Genomic DNA, 17,415 nt, shown 5'->3' with positions numbered 1-17,415 from the left:
TTTCATTCTTGACTCGTTTGAGCCCGGAAACAACTTGTTGCTTCATTATTGGCTAGATTAAGGTTGGAAGCAACTTGTAGCTTCATTCCAAACTCGTTTGAAGTTGAAAACAACTTGTAGCTTCATTTTCGGTTGTTTAAAATTAGAACCAACTTGTAGTTTCATTCTTGACTCGTTTGAGCCGGAAACAACTTGTTGCTTTATTATTGACTAGATTGAATTTGGAAACAAATTGTAGCTTCATTCCAGACTCGTTTGTAGTTGAAAACAACTTGTAGCTTCATTTTCAGTTGTTAAAAATTAGAATCAACTTGTAGTTTCATTCTAGACTCGGTTGAGCCCGGAAACAACTTGTTGCTTCATTATTGGCTAGATTAAGGTTGGAAGCAACTTGTACCTTCATTCCAGACTCGTTTGAAGTTGAAAACAACTTGTAGCTTCATTTTCGGTTGTTTAAAATTAGAACCAACTTATAGTTTCATTCTTGACTCATTTGAGCCCGGAAACAACATGTTGCTTCATTATTGGCTAGATTGAAGTTGGAAGACTCGTTTGAAGTTGAAAACAACTTGTAGCTTCATTTTCGGTTGTTTAAAATTAGAACCAACTTATAGTTTCATTCTTGACTCGATTGAGCCGGAAACAACTTGTTGCTTCATTATTGGCTAGATTGAAGTTGGAAGCAACTTGTAGCTTCATTCCAGACTCGTTTGAAGTTGAAATCAACTTGTAGCTTCATTTTCGGTTGTTTAAAATTAGAACCAACTTGTAGTTTCATTCTTGACTCGTTTGAGCCGGAAACAACTTGTTGCTTTATTATTGACTAGATTGAATTTGGAAACAACTTGTAGCTATATTTTCAGTTGTTTAAAATTAGAACCAATTTGTAGTTTCATTCTTGACTCGTTTGAGCCGGAAACAAACTTTTGCTATATTACTGGCTAGATTGAATTTGGAAACAACTTGTAGCTTCATTTTCGGTTGTTAAAAATTAGAATCAACTTGTAGTTTCATCTTAGACTCGGTTGAGCCCGGAAACAACTTGTTGCTTCATTATAGGCTAGATTAAGGTTGGAAGCAACTTGTAGCTTCATTCCAGACTCGTTTGAAGTTGAAAACAGCTTGTAGCTTGATTTTCGGTTGTTTAAAATTAGAACCAACTTGTAGTTTCATTCTTGGCTCGTTTGAGCCGGAAACAGCTTGTTGCTTTATTATTGACTAGATCGAATTTGGAAACAACTTGTAGCTTTATTTTCGGTTGTTTAAAATTAGAATCAACTTGTAGTTTCATTCTAGACTCGGTTGAGCCCGGAAACAACTTGTTGCTTCATTATTGGCTAGATTAAGGTTGGAAGCAACTTGTAGCTTCATTCCAGACTCGTTTGAAGTTGAAAACAACTTGTAGCTTCATTTTCGGTTGTTTAAAATTAGAACCAACTTGTAGTTTCATTCTTGACTCGTTTGAGCCGGAAAAAACTTGTTGCTTTATTATTGACTAGATTGAATTTGGAAACAACTTGTAGCTTTATTTTCAGTTGTTTAAAATTAGAACCAACTTGTAGTTTCATTCTTGACTCGTTTGAGCCGGAAACAAACTTTTGCTTTATTACTGGCTAGATTGAATTTGGAAACAACTTGTAGCTTCATTTTCGGTTGTTAAAAATTAGAATCAACTTGTAGTTTCATTCTAGACTCGGTTGAGCCCGGAAACAACTTGTTGCTTCATTATTGGCTAGATTAAGGTTGGAAGCAACTTGTAGCTTTATTCCAGACTCGTTTGAAGTTGAAAACAACTTGTAGCTTCATTTTCGGTTGTTTAAAATTAGAACCAACTTGTAGTTTCATTCTTGACTCGTTTGAGACGGAAACAACTTGTTGCTTTATTATTGACTAGATTGAATTTGGAAACAACTTGTAGCTTTATTTTCGGTTGTTTAAAATTAGAATCAACTTGTAGTTTCATTCTTGACTCGTTTTTGCCCGGAAACAACTTGTTGTAGCTTCATTCCAGACTCGTTTGAAGTTGAAAACAACTTGTAGCTTCATTTTCGGTTGTTTAAAATTAGAACCAACTTGTAGTTTCATTCTTGACTCGTTTGAGCCCGGAAACAACTTGTTGCTGCATTATTGGCTAGATTGAATTTGGAAGCAACTTGTAGCTTCATTTCAGACTCTTTTGAAGTTGAAAACAACTTGTAACTTCATTTTCGGTTGTTTAAAATGAGAACCAACTTGTAGTTTCATTCTTGACTCGTTTGAGCCGGAAACAACTTGTTGCTTTATTATTGACTAAATTGAATTTGGAAACAACTTGTAGCTTCATTTTCAGTTGTTAAAAATTAGAATCAACTTGTAGTTTCATTCTAGACTCGGTTGAGCCCGGAAACAACTTGTTGCTTCATTATTGGCTAGATTAAGGTTGGAAGCAACTTGTAGCTTCATTCCAGACTCGTTTGAAGTTGAAAACAACTTGTAGCTTCATTTTCGGTTCTTTAAAATTAGAACCAACTTGTAGTTTCATTCTTGACTCGTTTGATCCGGAAACAGCTTGTTGCTTTATTATTGACTAGATTGAATTTGGAAACAACTTGTAGCTTCATTTTTAGTTGTTTAAAATTAGAATCAACTTGTTGCTTTATTCTTGACTCATTTGAGCCCGGAAACAACTTGTTGCTTCATTATTGGCTAGATTGAAGTTGGAAGCAACTTGTAGCTTCATTCCAGACTCGTTTGTAGTTGAAAACAACTTGTAGCTTCATTTTCAGTTGTTTAAAATTAGAACCAACTTGTAGTTTCATTCTTGACTCGTTTGAGCCCGGAAACAACTTGTTGCTTCATTATTGGCTAGATTAAGGTTGGAAGCAACTTGTAGCTTCATTCCAAACTCGTTTGAAGTTGAAAACAACTTGTAGCTTCATTTTCGGTTGTTTAAAATTAGAACCAACTTGTAGTTTCATTCTTGACTCGTTTGAGCCGGAAACAACTTGTTGCTTTATTATTGACTAGATTGAATTTGGAAACAACTTGTAGCTTCATTCCAGACTCGTTTGTAGTTGAAAACAACTTGTAGCTTCATTTTCAGTTGTTAAAAATTAGAATCAACTTGTAGTTTCATTCTAGACTCGGTTGAGCCCGGAAACAACTTGTTGCTTCATTATTGGCTAGATTAAGGTTGGAAGCAACTTGTAGCTTCATTCCAGACTCGTTTGAAGTTGAAAACAACTTGTAGCTTCATTTTCGGTTGTTTAAAATTAGAACCAACTTGTAGTTTCATTCTTGACTCATTTGAGCCCGGAAACAACAAGTTGCTTCATTATTGGCTCGTTTGAGCCGGAAACAACTTGTTGCTTTATTATTGACTAGATTGAATTTGGAAACAACTTGTAGCTTCATTCCAGACTCGTTTGTAGTTGAAAACAACTTGTAGCTTCATTTTCAGTTGTTAAAAATTAGAATCAACTTGTAGTTTCATTCTAGACTCGGTTGAGCCCGGAAACAACTTGTTGCTTCATTATTGGCTAGATTAAGGTTGGAAGCAACTTGTAGCTTCATTCCAGACTCGTTTGAAGTTGAAAACAACTTGTAGCTTCATTTTCGGTTGTTTAAAATTAGAACCAACTTATAGTTTCATTCTTGACTCGTTTGAGCCGGGAACAACTTGTTGCTTTATTATTGGCTAGATTGAATTTGGAAAAAATTTGTAGCTTCATTTTCGGTTATTTAAAATTAGAATCAACTTGTAGTTTCATTCTTGACTCGTTTTTGCCCGGAAACAACTTGTTGTAGCTTCATTCCAGACTCGTTTGAAGTTGAAAACAACTTGTAGCTTCATTTTCGGTTGTTTAAAATTAGAACCAACTTGTAGTTTCATTCTTGACTCGTTTGAGCCCGGAAACAACTTGTTGCTTCATTATTGGCTAGATTGAAGTTGGAAGCAACTTGTAGCTTCATTCCAGACTCTTTTGAAGTTGAAAACAACTTGTAACTTCATTTTCGGTTGTTTAAAATGAGAACCAACTTGTAGTTTCATTCTTGACTCGTTTGAGCCGGAAACAACTTGTTGCTTTATTATTGACTAGATTGAATTTGGAAACAACTTGTAGCTTTATTTTCAGTTGTTTAAAATTAGAACCAACTTGTAGTTTCATTCTTGACTCGTTTGAGCCGGAAACAAACTTTTGCTTTATTACTGGCTAGATTGAATTTGGAAACAACTTGTAGCTTCATTTTCGGTTGTTAAAAATTAGAATCAACTTGTAGTTTCATTCTTGACTCGGTTGAGCCCGGAAACAACTTGTTGCTTCATTATTGGCTAGATTAAGGTTGGAAGCAACTTGTAGCTTCATTCCAGACTCGTTTGAAGTTGAAAACAACTTGTAGCTTCATTTTCGGTTGTTTAAAATTAGAACCAACTTGTAGTTTCATTCTTGACTCGTTTGATCCGAAAACAGCTTGTTGCTTTATTATTGACTAGATTGAATTTGGAAACAACTTGTAGCTTCATTTTCAGTTGTTTAAAATTAGAATCAACTTGTTGCTTTATTCTTGACTCATTTGAGCCCGGAAACAACTTGTTGCTTCATTATTGGCTAGATTGAAGTTGGAAGCAACTTGTAGCTTCATTCCAGACTCGTTTGTAGTTGAAAACAACTTGTAGCTTCATTTTCAGTTGTTTAAAATTAGAACCAACTTGTAGTTTCATTCTTGACTCGTTTGAGCCCGGAAACAACTTGTTGCTTCATAATTGGCTAGATTAAGGTTGGAAGCAACTTGTAGCTTCATTCCAAACTCGTTTGAAGTTGAAAACAACTTGTAGCTTCATTTTCGGTTGTTTAAAATTAGAACCAACTTGTAGTTTCATTCTTGACTCGTTTGAGCCCGGAAACAACTTGTTGCTTCATTATTGGCTAGATTGAAGTTGGAAGCAACTTGTAGCTTCATTCCAGACTCTTTTGAAGTTGAAAACAACTTGTAACTTCATTTTCGGTTGTTTAAAATGAGAACCAACTTGTAGTTTCATTCTTGACTCGTTTGAGCAGGAAACAACTTGTTGCTTTATTATTGACTAGATTGAATTTGGAAACAACTTGTAGCTTCATTTTCAGTTGTTAAAAATTAGAATCAACTTGTAGTTTCATTCTAGACTCGGTTGAGCCCGGAAACAACTTGTTGCTTCATTATTGGCTAGATTAAGGTTGGAAGCAACTTGTAGCTTCATTCCAGACTCGTTTGAAGTTGAAAACAACTTGTAGCTTCATTTTCGGTTGTTTAAAATTAGAACCAACTTGTAGTTTCATTCGTGACTCGTTTGATCCGGAAACAGCTTGTTGCTTTATTATTGACTAGATTGAATTTGGAAACAACTTGTAGCTTCATTTTCAGTTGTTTAAAATTAGAATCAACTTGTTGCTTTATTCTTGACTCATTTGAGCCCGGAAACAACTTGTTGCTTCATTATTGGCTAGATTGAAGTTGGAAGCAACTTGTAGCTTCATTCCAGACTCGTTTGTAGTTGAAAACAACTTGTAGCTTCATTTTCAGTTGTTTAAAATTAGAACCAACTTGTAGTTTCATTCTTGACTCGTTTGAGCCCGGAAACAACTTGTTGCTTCATTATTGGCTAGATTAAGGTTGGAAGCAACTTGTAGCTTCATTCCAAACTCCTTTGAAGTTGAAAACAACTTGTAGCTTCATTTTCGGTTGTTTAAAATTAGAACCAACTTGTAGTTTCATTCTTGACTCGTTTGAGCCGGAAACAACTTGTTGCTTTATTATTGACTAGATTGAATTTGGAAACAACTTGTAGCTTCATTCCAGACTCGTTTGTAGTTGAAAACAACTTGTAGCTTCATTTTCAGTTGTTAAAAATTAGAATCAACTTGTAGTTTCATTCTAGACTCGGTTGAGCCCGGAAACAACTTGTTGCTTCATTATTGGCTAGATTAAGGTTGGAAGCAACTTGTAGCTTCATTCCAGACTCGTTTGAAGTTGAAAACAACTTGTAGCTTCATTTTCGGTTGTTTAAAATTAGAACCAACTTGTAGTTTCATTCTTGACTCATTTGAGCCCGGAAACAACATGTTGCTTCATTATTGGCTAGATTGAAGTTGGAAGACTCGTTTGAAGTTGAAAACAACCTCTAGCTTCATTTTCGGTTGTTTAAAATTAGAACCAACTTATAGTTTCATTCTTGACTCGTTTGAGCCGAGAACAACTTGTTGCTTTATTATTGGCTAGATTGAATTTGGAAACAATTTGTAGCTTCATTTTCGGTTATTTAAAATTAGAATCAACTTGTAGTTTCATTCTTGACTCGTTTTTGCCCGGAAACAACTTGTTGTAGCTTCATTCCAGACTCGTTTGAAGTTGAAAACAACTTGTAGCTTCACTTTCGGTTGTTTAAAATTAGAACCAACTTGTAGTTTCATTCTTGACTCGTTTGAGCCCGGAAACAACTTGTTGCTTCATTATTGGCTAGATTGAAGTTGGAAGCAACTTGTAGCTTCATTCCAGACTCTTTTGAAGTTGAAAACATCTTGTAACTTCATTTTCGGTTGTTTAAAATGAGAACCAACTTGTAGTTTCATTCTTGACTCGTTTGAGCCGGAAACAACTTGTTGCTTTATTATTGACTAGATTGAATTTGGAAACAACTTGTAGCTTTATTTTCAGTTGTTTAAAATTAGAACCAACTTGTAGTTTCATTCTTGACTCGTTTGAGCCATAAACAAACTTTTGCTTTATTACTGGCTAGATTGAATTTGGAAACAACTTGTAGCTTCATTTTCGGTTGTTAAAAATTAGAATCAACTTGTAGTTTCATTCTTGACTCGGTTGAGCCCGGAAACAACTTGTTGCTTCATTATTGGCTAGATTAAGGTTGGAAGCAACTTGTAGCTTCATTCCAGACTCGTTTGAAGTTGAAAACAACTTGTAGCTTCATTTTCGGTTGTTTAAAATTAGAACCAACTTGTAGTTTCATTCTTGACTCGTTTGATCCGAAAGCAGCTTGTTGCTTTATTATTGACTAGATTGAATTTGGAAACAACTTGTAGCTTCATTTTCAGTTGTTTAAAATTAGAATCAACTTGTTGCTTTATTCTTGACTCATTTGAGCCCGGAAACAACTTGTTGCTTCATTATTGGCTAGATTGAAGTCGGAAGCAACTTGTAGCTTCATTCCAGACTCGTTTGTAGTTGAAAACAACTTGTAGCTTCATTTTCAGTTGTTTAAAATTAGAACCAACTTGTAGTTTCATTCTTGACTCGTTTGAGCCCGGAAACAACTTGTTGCTTCATAAGTGGCTAGATTAAGGTTGGAAGCAACTTGTAGCTTCATTCCAAACTCGTTTGAAGTTGAAAACAACTTGTAGCTTCATTTTCGGTTGTTTAAAATTAGAACCAACTTGTAGTTTCATTCTTGACTCGTTTGAGCCGGAAACAACTTGTTGCTTTATTATTGACTAGATTGAATTTGGAAACAACTTGTAGCTTCATTCCAGACTCGTTTGTAGTTGAAAACAACTTGTAGCTTCATTTTCAGTTGTTAAAAATTAGAATCAACTTGTAGTTTCATTCTAGACTCGGTTGAGCCCGGAAACAACTTGTTGCTTCATTATTGGCTAGATTAAGGTTGGAAGCAACTTGTAGCTTCATTCCAGACTCGTTTGAAGTTGAAAACAACTTGTAGCTTCATTTTCGGTTGTTTAAAATTAGAACCAACTTGTAGTTTCATTCTTGACTCATTTGAGCCCGAAAACAACATGTTGCTTCATTATTGGCTAGATTGAAGTTGTAAGACTCGTTTGAAGTTGAAAACAACTTGTAGCTTCATTTTCGGTTGTTTAAAATTAGAACCAACTTATAGTTTCATTCTTGACTCGTTTGAGCCGGGAACAACTTGTTGCTTTATTATTGGCTAGATTGAATTTGGAAACAATTTGTAGCTTCATTTTCGGTTATTTAAAATTAGAATCAACTTGTAGTTTCATTCTTGACTCGTTTTTGCCCGGAAACAACTTGTTGTAGCTTCATTCCAGACTCGTTTGAAGTTGAAAACAACTTGTAGCTTCATTTTCGGTTGTTTAAAATTAGAACCAACTTGTAGTTTCATTCTTGACTCGTTTGAGCCGGAAACAGCTTGTTGCTTTATTATTGACTAGATTGAATTTGGAAACAACTTGTAGCTTTATTTTCGGTTGTTTAAAATTAGAATCAACTTGTAGTTTCATTTTTGACTCGTTTGAGCTCGGAAACAACTTGTTGCTTCATTATTGGCTAGATTGAAGTTGGAAGCAACTTGTAGCTTCATTCCAGACTCGTTTGAAGTTGGAATCAACGTGTAGCTTCATTTTCGGTTGTTTAAAATTAGAACCAACTTGTAGTTTCATTCTTGACTCGTTTGAGCCGGAAACAACTTGTTGCTTTATTATTGACTAGATTGAATTTGGAAACAACTTGTAGCTTTATTTTCAGTTGTTTAAAATTAGAACCAACTTGTAGTTTCATTCTTGACTCGTTTGAGCCGGAAACAAACTTTTGCTTTATTACTGGCTAGATTGAATTTGGAAACAACTTGTAGCTTCATTTTCGGTTGTTAAAAATTAGAATCAACTTGTAGTTTCATTCTAGACTCGGTTGAGCCCGGAAACAACTTGTTGCTTCATTATTGGCTAGATTAAGGTTGGAAGCAACTTGTAGCTTCATTCCAGACTCGTTTGTAGTTGAAAACAACTTGTAGCTTCATTTTCAGTTGTTAAAAATTAGAATCAACTTGTAGTTTCATTCTAGACTCGGTTGAGCCCGGAAACAACTTGTTGCTTCATTATTGGCTAGATTAAGGTTGGAAGCAACTTGTAGCTTCATTCCAGACTCGTTTGAAGTTGAAAACAACTTGTAGCTTCATTTTCGGTTGTTTAAAATTAGAACCAACTTGTAGTTTCATTCTTGACTCATTTGAGCCCGGAAACAACATGTTGCTTCATTATTGGCTAGATTGAAGTTGGAAGACTCGTTTGAAGTTGAAAACAACTTGTAGCTTCATTTTCGGTTGTTTAAAATTAGAACCAACTTATAGTTTCATTCTTGACTCGTTTGAGCCGGGAAAAACTTGTTGCTTTATTATTGGCTAGATTGAATTTGGAAACAATTTGTAGCTTCATTTTCGGTTATTTAAAATTAGAATCAACTTGTAGTTTCATTCTTGACTCGTTTTTGCCCGGAAACAACTTGTTGTAGCTTCATTCCAGACTCGTTTGAAGTTGAAAACAACTTGTAGCTTCATTTTCGGTTGTTTAAAATTAGAATCAACTTGTAGTTTCATTTTTGACTCGTTTGAGCTCGGAAACAACTTGTTGCTTCATTATTGGCTAGATTGAAGTTGGAAGCAACTTGTAGCTTCATTCCAGACTCGTTTGAAGTTGGAATCAACGTGTAGCTTCATTTTCGGTTGTTTAAAATTAGAACCAACTTGTAGTTTCATTCTTGACTCGTTTGAGCCGGAAACAACTTGTTGCTTTATTATTGACTAGATTGAATTTGGAAACAACTTGTAGCTTTATTTTCAGTTGTTTAAAATTAGAACCAATTTGTAGTTTCATTCTTGACTCGTTTGAGCCGGAAACAAACTTTTGCTATATTACTGGCTAGATTGAATTTGGAAACAACTTGTAGCTTCATTTTCGGTTGTTAAAAATTAGAATCAACTTGTAGTTTCATTCTAGACTCGGTTGAGCCCGGAAACAACTTGTTGCTTCATTATTGGCTAGATTAAGGTTGGAAGCAACTTGTAGCTTCATTCCAGACTCGTTTGAAGTTGAAAACAACTTGTAGCTTGATTTTCGGTTGTTTAAAATTAGAACCAACTTGTAGTTTCATTCTTGACTCGTTTGAGCCGGAAACAGCTTGTTGCTTTATTATTGACTAGATTGAATTTGGAAACAACTTGTAGCTTTATTTTCGGTTGTTTAAAATTAGAATCAACTTGTAGTTTCATTCTAGACTCGGTTGAGCCCGGAAACAACTTGTTGCTTCATTATTGGCTAGATTAAGGTTGGAAGCAACTTGTAGCTTCATTCCAGACTCGTTTGAAGTTGAAAACAACTTGTAGCTTCATTTTCGGTTGTTTAAAATTAGAACCAACTTGTAGTTTCATTCTTGACTCGTTTGAGCCGGGAACAACTTGTTGCTTTATTACTGGCTAGATTGAATTTGGAAACAACTTGTAGCTTCATTTTCGGTTGTTAAAAATTAGAATCAACTTGTAGTTTCATTCTAGACTCGGTTGAGCCCGGAAACAACTTGTTGCTTCATTATTGGCTAGTTTTAAGGTTGGAAGCAACTTGTAGCTTCATTCCAGACTCGTTTGAAGTTGAAAACAACTTGTAGCTTCATTTTCGGTTGTTTAAAATTAGAACCAACTTGTAGTTTCATTCTTGACTCGTTTGAGCCGGAAACAGCTTGTTGCTTTATTATTGACTAGATTGAATTTGGAAACAACTTGTAGCTTTATTTTCGGTTGTTTAAAATTAGAATCAACTTGTAGTTTCATTCTTGACTCGTTTTTGCCCAGAAACAACTTGTTGTAGCTTCATTCCAGACTCGTTTGAAGTTGAAAACAACTTGTAGCTTCATTTTCGGTTGTTTAAAATTAGAACCAACTTGTAGTTTCATTCTTGACTCGTTTGAGCCCGGAAACAACTTGTTGCTTCATTATTGGCTAGATTGAAGTTGGAAGCAACTTGTAGCTTCATTCCAGACTCTTTGAAGTTGAAAACAACTTGTAACTTCATTTTCGGTTGTTTAAAATGAGAACCAACTTGTAGTTTCATTCTTGACTCGTTTGAGCCGGAAACAACTTGTTGCTTTATTATTGACTAGATTGAAGTTGGAAACAACTTGTAGCTTTATTTTCAGTTGTTTAAAATTAGAACCAACTTGTAGTTTCATTCTTGACTCGTTTGAGCCGGAAACAAACTTTTGCTTTATTACTGGCTAGATTGAATTTGGAAACAACTTGTAGCTTCATTTTCGGTTGTTAAAAATTAGAATCAACTTGTAGTTTCATTCTAGACTCGGTTGAGCCCGGAAACAACTTGTTGCTTCATTATTGGCTAGATTAAGGTTGGAAGCAACTTGTAGCTTCATTCCAGACTCGTTTGAAGTTGAAAACAACTTGTAGCTTCATTTTCGGTTGTTTAAAATTAGAACCAACTTGTAGTTTCATTCTTGACTCGTTTGAGCCGGAAACAGCTTGTTGCTTTATTATTGACTAGATTGAATTTGGAAACAACTTGTAGCTTTATTTTCGGTTGTTTAAAATTAGAATCAACTTGTAGTTTCATTTTTGACTCGTTTGAGCCCGAAAACAACTTGTTGCTTCATTATTGGCTAGATTGAAGTTGGAAGCAACTTGTAGCTTCATTCCAGACTCGTTTGAAGTTGGAATCAACTTGTAGCTTAATTTTCGGTTGTTTAAAATTAGAACCAACTTGTAGTTTCATTCTTGACTCGTTTGAGCCGGAAACAACTTGTTGCTTTATTATTGACTAGATTGAATTTGGAAACAACTTGTAGCTTCATTTTCGGTTGTTAAAAATTAGAATCAACTTGTAGTTTCATTCTAGACTCGGTTGAGCCCGGAAACAACTTGTTGCTTCATTATTGGCTAGATTAAGGTTGGAAGCAACTTGTAGCTTCATTCCAGACTCGTTTGAAGTTGAAAACAACTGTAGCTTCATTTTCGGTTGTTTAAAATTAGAACCAACTTGTAGTTTCATTCTTGACTCATTTGAGCCCGGAAACAACATGTTGCTTCATTATTGGCTAGATTGAAGTTGGAAGACTCGTTTGAAGTTGAAAACAACTTGTAGCTTCATTTTCGGTTGTTTAAAATTAGAATCAACTTATAGTTTCATTCTTGACTCGTTTGAGCCGGGAACACTTGTTGCTTTATTATTGGCTAGATTGAATTTGGAAACAATTTGTAGCTTCATTTCGGTTATTTAAAATTAGAATCAACTTGTAGTTTCATTCTTGACTCGTTTTTGCCTGGAAACAACTTGTTGTAGCTTCATTCCAGACCTCGTTTGAAGTTGAAAACAACTTGTAGCTTCATTTTCGGTTGTTTAAAATTAGAACCAACTTGTAGTTTCATTCTTGACTCGTTTAAGCCGGAAACAGCTTGTTGCTTTATTATTGACTAGATTGAATTTGGAAACAACTTGTAGCTTTATTTTCGGTTGTTTAAAATTAGAATCAACTTGTAGTTTCATTTTTGACTCGTTTGAGCTCGGAAACAACTTGTTGCTTCATTATTGGCTAGATTGAAGTTGGAAGCAACTTGTAGCTTCATTCCAGACTCGTTTGAAGTTGAATCAACGTGTAGCTTCATTTTCGGTTGTTTAAAATTAGAACCAACTTGTAGTTTCATTCTTGACTCGTTTGAGCCGGAAACAACTTGTTGCTTTATTATTGACTAGATTGAATTTGGAAACACTTGTAGCTTTATTTTCAGTTGTTTAAAATTAGAACCAATTTGTAGTTTCATTCTTGACTCGTTTGAGCCGGAAACAAACTTTTGCTATATTACTGGCTAGATTGAATTTGGAAACAACTTGTAGCTTCATTTTCGGTTGTTAAAAATTAGAATCAACTTGTAGTTTCATTCTAGACTCGGTTGAGCCCGGAAACAACTTGTTGCTTCATTATTGGCTAGATTAAGGTTGGAAGCAACTTGTAGCTTCATTCCAGACTCGTTTGAAGTTGAAAACAACTTGTAGCTTGATTTTCGGTTGTTTAAAATTAGAAACCAACTTGTAGTTTCATTCTTGACTCGTTTGAGCCGGAAACAGCTTGTTGCTTTATTATTGACTAGATTGAATTTGGAAACAACTTGTAGCTTTATTTTCGGTTGTTTTAAAATTAGAATCAACTTGTAGTTTCATTCTAGACTCGGTTGAGCCCGGAAACAAACTTGTTGCTTCATTATTGGCTAGATTAAGGTTGGAAGCAACTTGTAGCTTCATTCCAGACTCGTTTGAAGTTGAAAACAACTTGTAGCTTCATTTTCGGTTGTTTAAAATTAGAACCAACTTGTAGTTTCATTCTGACTCGTTTGAGCCGGAAACAACTTGTTGCTTTATTATGACTAGATTGAATTTGGAAACAACTTGTAGCTTTATTTTCAGTTGTTTTAAAATTAGAACCAACTTGTAGTTTCATTCTTGACTCGTTTGAGCCGGAAACAAACTTTTGCTTTATACTGGCTAGATTGAATTTGGAAACAAACTTGTAGCTTCATTTCGGTTGTTTAAAAATTAAATCAACTTGTAGTTTCTTCTAGACTCGGTTGAGCCCGGAAACAACTTGTTGCTTCATTATTGGCTAGTTTTAAGTTTGGAAGCACCCTTGTAGCTTCATCAGTCCACTACTCGTTTGAAGTTGAAAACAACTTGTAGCTTCATTTTCGGTTGTTTAAAATTAGAACCAACTTGTAGTTCATTCTTGACTCGTTTGAGCCGGAACAGCTTGTGCTTTATTATTGACTAGATTGAATTTGGAAACAACTTGTAGCTTTAATTTCGGTTGTTTAAAATTTAGAATCAACTTGTAGTTTCATTCTTGACTCGTTTTTGCCCAGAAACAACTTGTTGTAGCTCATTCCAGACTCGTTTGAAGTTGAAAACAACTGTAGCTTCATTTTCGGTTGTTTAAAATTAGAACCAACTTGTAGTTTTCATTCTTGACTCGTTTGAGCCGGAAACAACTTGTTGCTTCATTATTGGCTAGATTGAAGTTGGAAGCAACTTGTAGCTTCATTCCAGACTCTTTTGAAGTTGAAAACAACTTGTAGCTTCATTTTCGGTTGTTTAAAATGAGAACCAACTTGTAGTTTCATTCTTGACTCGTTTGAGCCGGAAACAACTTGTTGCTTTATTATTGACTAGATTGAAGTTGGAAACAACTTGTAGCTTTATTTTCAGTTTTTAAAATTAGAACCAACTTGTAGTTTCATTCTTGACTCGTTTGAGCCGGAAACAAACTTTTGCTTTATTACTGGCTAGATTGAATTTGGAAACAACTTGTAGCTTCATTTTCGGTTGTTAAAAATTAGAATCAACTTGTAGTTTCATTCTAGACTCGGATGAGCCCGGAAACAACTTGTTGCTTCATTATTGGCTAGATTAAGTTGGAAGCAACTTGTAGCTTCATTCCAGACTCGTTTGAAGTTGAAAACAACTTGTAGCTTCATTTTCGGTTGTTTAAAATTAGAACCAACTTGTAGTTTCATTCTTGACTCGTTTGAGCCGGAACAACTTGTGCTTTATTATTGACTAGATTGAATTTGGAAACAACTTGTAGCTTTATTTTCGGTTGTTTAAACTTAGAATCAACTTGTAGTTTCATTTTTGACTCGTTTGAGCCCGAAAACAATGTTGCTTCATTATTGGCTAGATTGAAGTTGGAAGCAACTTGTAGCTTCATTCCAGACTCGTTTGAAGTTGGAAATCAACTTGTAGCTTCATTTTCGGTTGTTTAAAATTAGAACCAACTTGTAGTTTCATTCTTGACTCGTTTGAGCCGGAAACAACTTGTTGCTTATTATTGACTAGATTGAATTTGGAAACCTTGTAGCTTCATTTTCGGTTGTTAAAAATTAGAATCAACTTGTAGTTTCATTCTTGACTCGTTTGAGCCCGGAAACAAACTTGTTGCTTCATTATTGGCTAGATTGAAGTTGGAAGCCAACTTGTAGCTTCATTCCAGACTCGTTTGAAGTTGAAAACAACTTGTAGCTTCATTTTCGGTTGTTTAAAATTAGAAACCAACTTGTAGTTTCATTCTTGACTCGTTTGAGCCGGAAACAACTTGTTGCTTTATTATTGACTAGATTGAATTTGGAAACACTTGTAGCTTATTTTCGGTTGTTTAAAATTAGAATCAACTTGTAGTTTCTCTTGACTCGTTTGCCCGGAAACAAACTTTGTGCTTCATTCCCGACTAGATTGAAGTTGAAAAACAACTTGTAGCTTCATTTTCGGTTGTTAAAATTAGAACCAACTTGTAGTTTCATTCTTGACTCGTTTGAGCCGGAAACAACTTGTTGCTTCATTATTGGCTAGATTGAAGTTGGAAGCAACTTGTAGCTTCATTCCAGACTCTTTGAAGTGAAACAACTTGTAGCTTCATTTTCGGTTGTTTAAATGAGGAACCAACTTGTCAGTTTCATCTTGACTCGTTGAGCCGGAAACACTTGTTGTTTATATTGACTAGATTGAATTTGGAAACAACTTGTAGCTTTATTTCAGTTGTTTAAAATTAGAACCAACTTGTAGTTTCATTCTGACTCGTTTGAGCCGGAAACAACTTTTGCTTTATTACTGGCTAGATTGAATTTGGAAAAATGAACTACAAGTTGTTTTCAATTCAAACGAGTCTGGTGAAGCTACAAGTTGCTTCCAACTTCAATCTAGCCAATAATGAAGCAACAAGTTGTTTCCGGGCTCAAACGAGTCAGAAGAAACTACCGTTGATTCTAATTTTAAACAACGAAAATGAAGCTACAGTTGTTTCCAATTCATCTAGCCAATAATAAAGCAACAAGTTGTTTCCGGCTCAAACGAGTCAAGAATGAACTACAAGTTGGTTCTAATTTTTAAACAACCGAAAATGAAGCTACAAGTTGTTTTCAACTTCAAACGAGTCTGGAATGAAGCTACAAGTTGCTTCCAACTTCAATCTACCAATAATGAAGCACAAGTTGTTTCCGGGCTCAAAGAGTCAAGATGAAACTACAAGTTGATTCTAATTTTAACAACCGAAATAAGCTACAAGTTTTTCCAAATTCCATCTAGGCAATAATAAAGCAACAAGTTGTTTCGGCTCAAACGAGTCAAGATGAAACTACAAGTTGGTTCTAATTTTAACAACCGAAAATGAAGCTACAAGTTGTTTTAACTTCAAACGAGTCTGGAGAGCTCAAGTTTCTTCCAACTTCAATCTAGCCAATAATGAAGCAACAAGTTGTTTCCGGCTCAAACGAGTCAGAATGAAACTACAAGTTGATTCTAATTTTAACAAACCGAAAATGAAACTACCAGTTGTTTCCAAATTCAATCTAGCCAATAATAAAGCAACAAGTTGTTTCCGGCTCAAACGAGTCAAAATGAACTACAAGTTGGTTCTAATTAAACAACCGAAAATGAAGCTACAAGTTGTTTCCACTTCAAACGAGTCTGGAATGAAGCTACAAGTTGCTTCCAACTTCAATCTAACCAATAATGAAGCAACAAGTTGTTTCCGGGCTCAAACGAGTCAAGAATGAAACTACAAGTTGATTCTAATTTTAAACAACCGAAAATCAAGCTACAAGTTGTTTCCAAATTCAATCTAGCCAATAATAAAGCAACAAGTTGTTTCCGGCTCAAACGAGTCAAGAATGAAACTACAAGTTGGTTCTAATTTAAACAACCGAAATGAAGCACACAAGTTGTTTTCAACTTCAAACGAGTCTGAATGAAGCTACAACAAAGTTGTTTCCGGGCTCAAACGACTACAAGTTTGCTTCTATTTAAACAACCGAAAATGAAGTCACGTGTTTCCAAATTCAATTTTCCATAATAAAGCAACAAGTTTTCCAGGTGTTTCATCATTTGCTCGAACACCCTGATTTTGATAAGGTTATTATGATGCCTGGGAAGGAGTTGATACGGGGAATGCCCTGGTTTATTTTGACCAACAAATTGAAGAGAGCCAAATCTGGCTTGAAGCTTTTGCACAGAAACAGCAGGCAATCTGAACTCTGCTGTTGAGCACGCGAAGGATGCCTTCTTCGTTTTCAGGAGATATGCCTTCATGTCCGGTAAAGATTGTCTGAAGAGGAGATGTGTCTTATGAACAATCTGAAATCCGTCTTGGACAGGCAAGATTTACTCAAGCAAAAATCTCGTATTAAATGGCTGATTATGGTGACGTGAACCATCGCTACTTCTTTAATATTGTAAAGCTCGGTGGAACACCAACAAAATTTATCTCTAGACTGTGGAGTTTTGTTGTCAGCCCCAAAGAGAGATTTCTGGTGTTGCTTAACTATTACCAAGCATTAGGGTTCAAGAAGGGATGTGGCACTCTTCCAGCGCATCTTCACCTGCATAGTCTGACTGAAACGCAAAGAGCTCTCATGCTTCCCTCTTCTCTAATGAGGAAATTTACCAAGTCCTTCACAGCATGCCAAAACATAAGAGTCCTGGTCCAGATGATGGACTGCGGAGTTTTTCTCGCGGAGCTTGTGCATATTCTGTGTTCGGATGTGTGTCGTGCGTACATCTTTTTTTGGCAACAACATATTCCTCGAATTATAAATTGCAGCTCTCGCTTTAATCCAGAAAAGTTAGATGCTCCTCCATGACTCATTAT

This window comes from Daucus carota, chromosome 4 (genome assembly GCF_001625215.2).
Source record: "Daucus carota subsp. sativus chromosome 4, DH1 v3.0, whole genome shotgun sequence".
Classification (NCBI taxonomy): domain Eukaryota; kingdom Viridiplantae; phylum Streptophyta; class Magnoliopsida; order Apiales; family Apiaceae; genus Daucus; species Daucus carota.
This window is presented reverse-complemented; position numbering follows the sequence as displayed.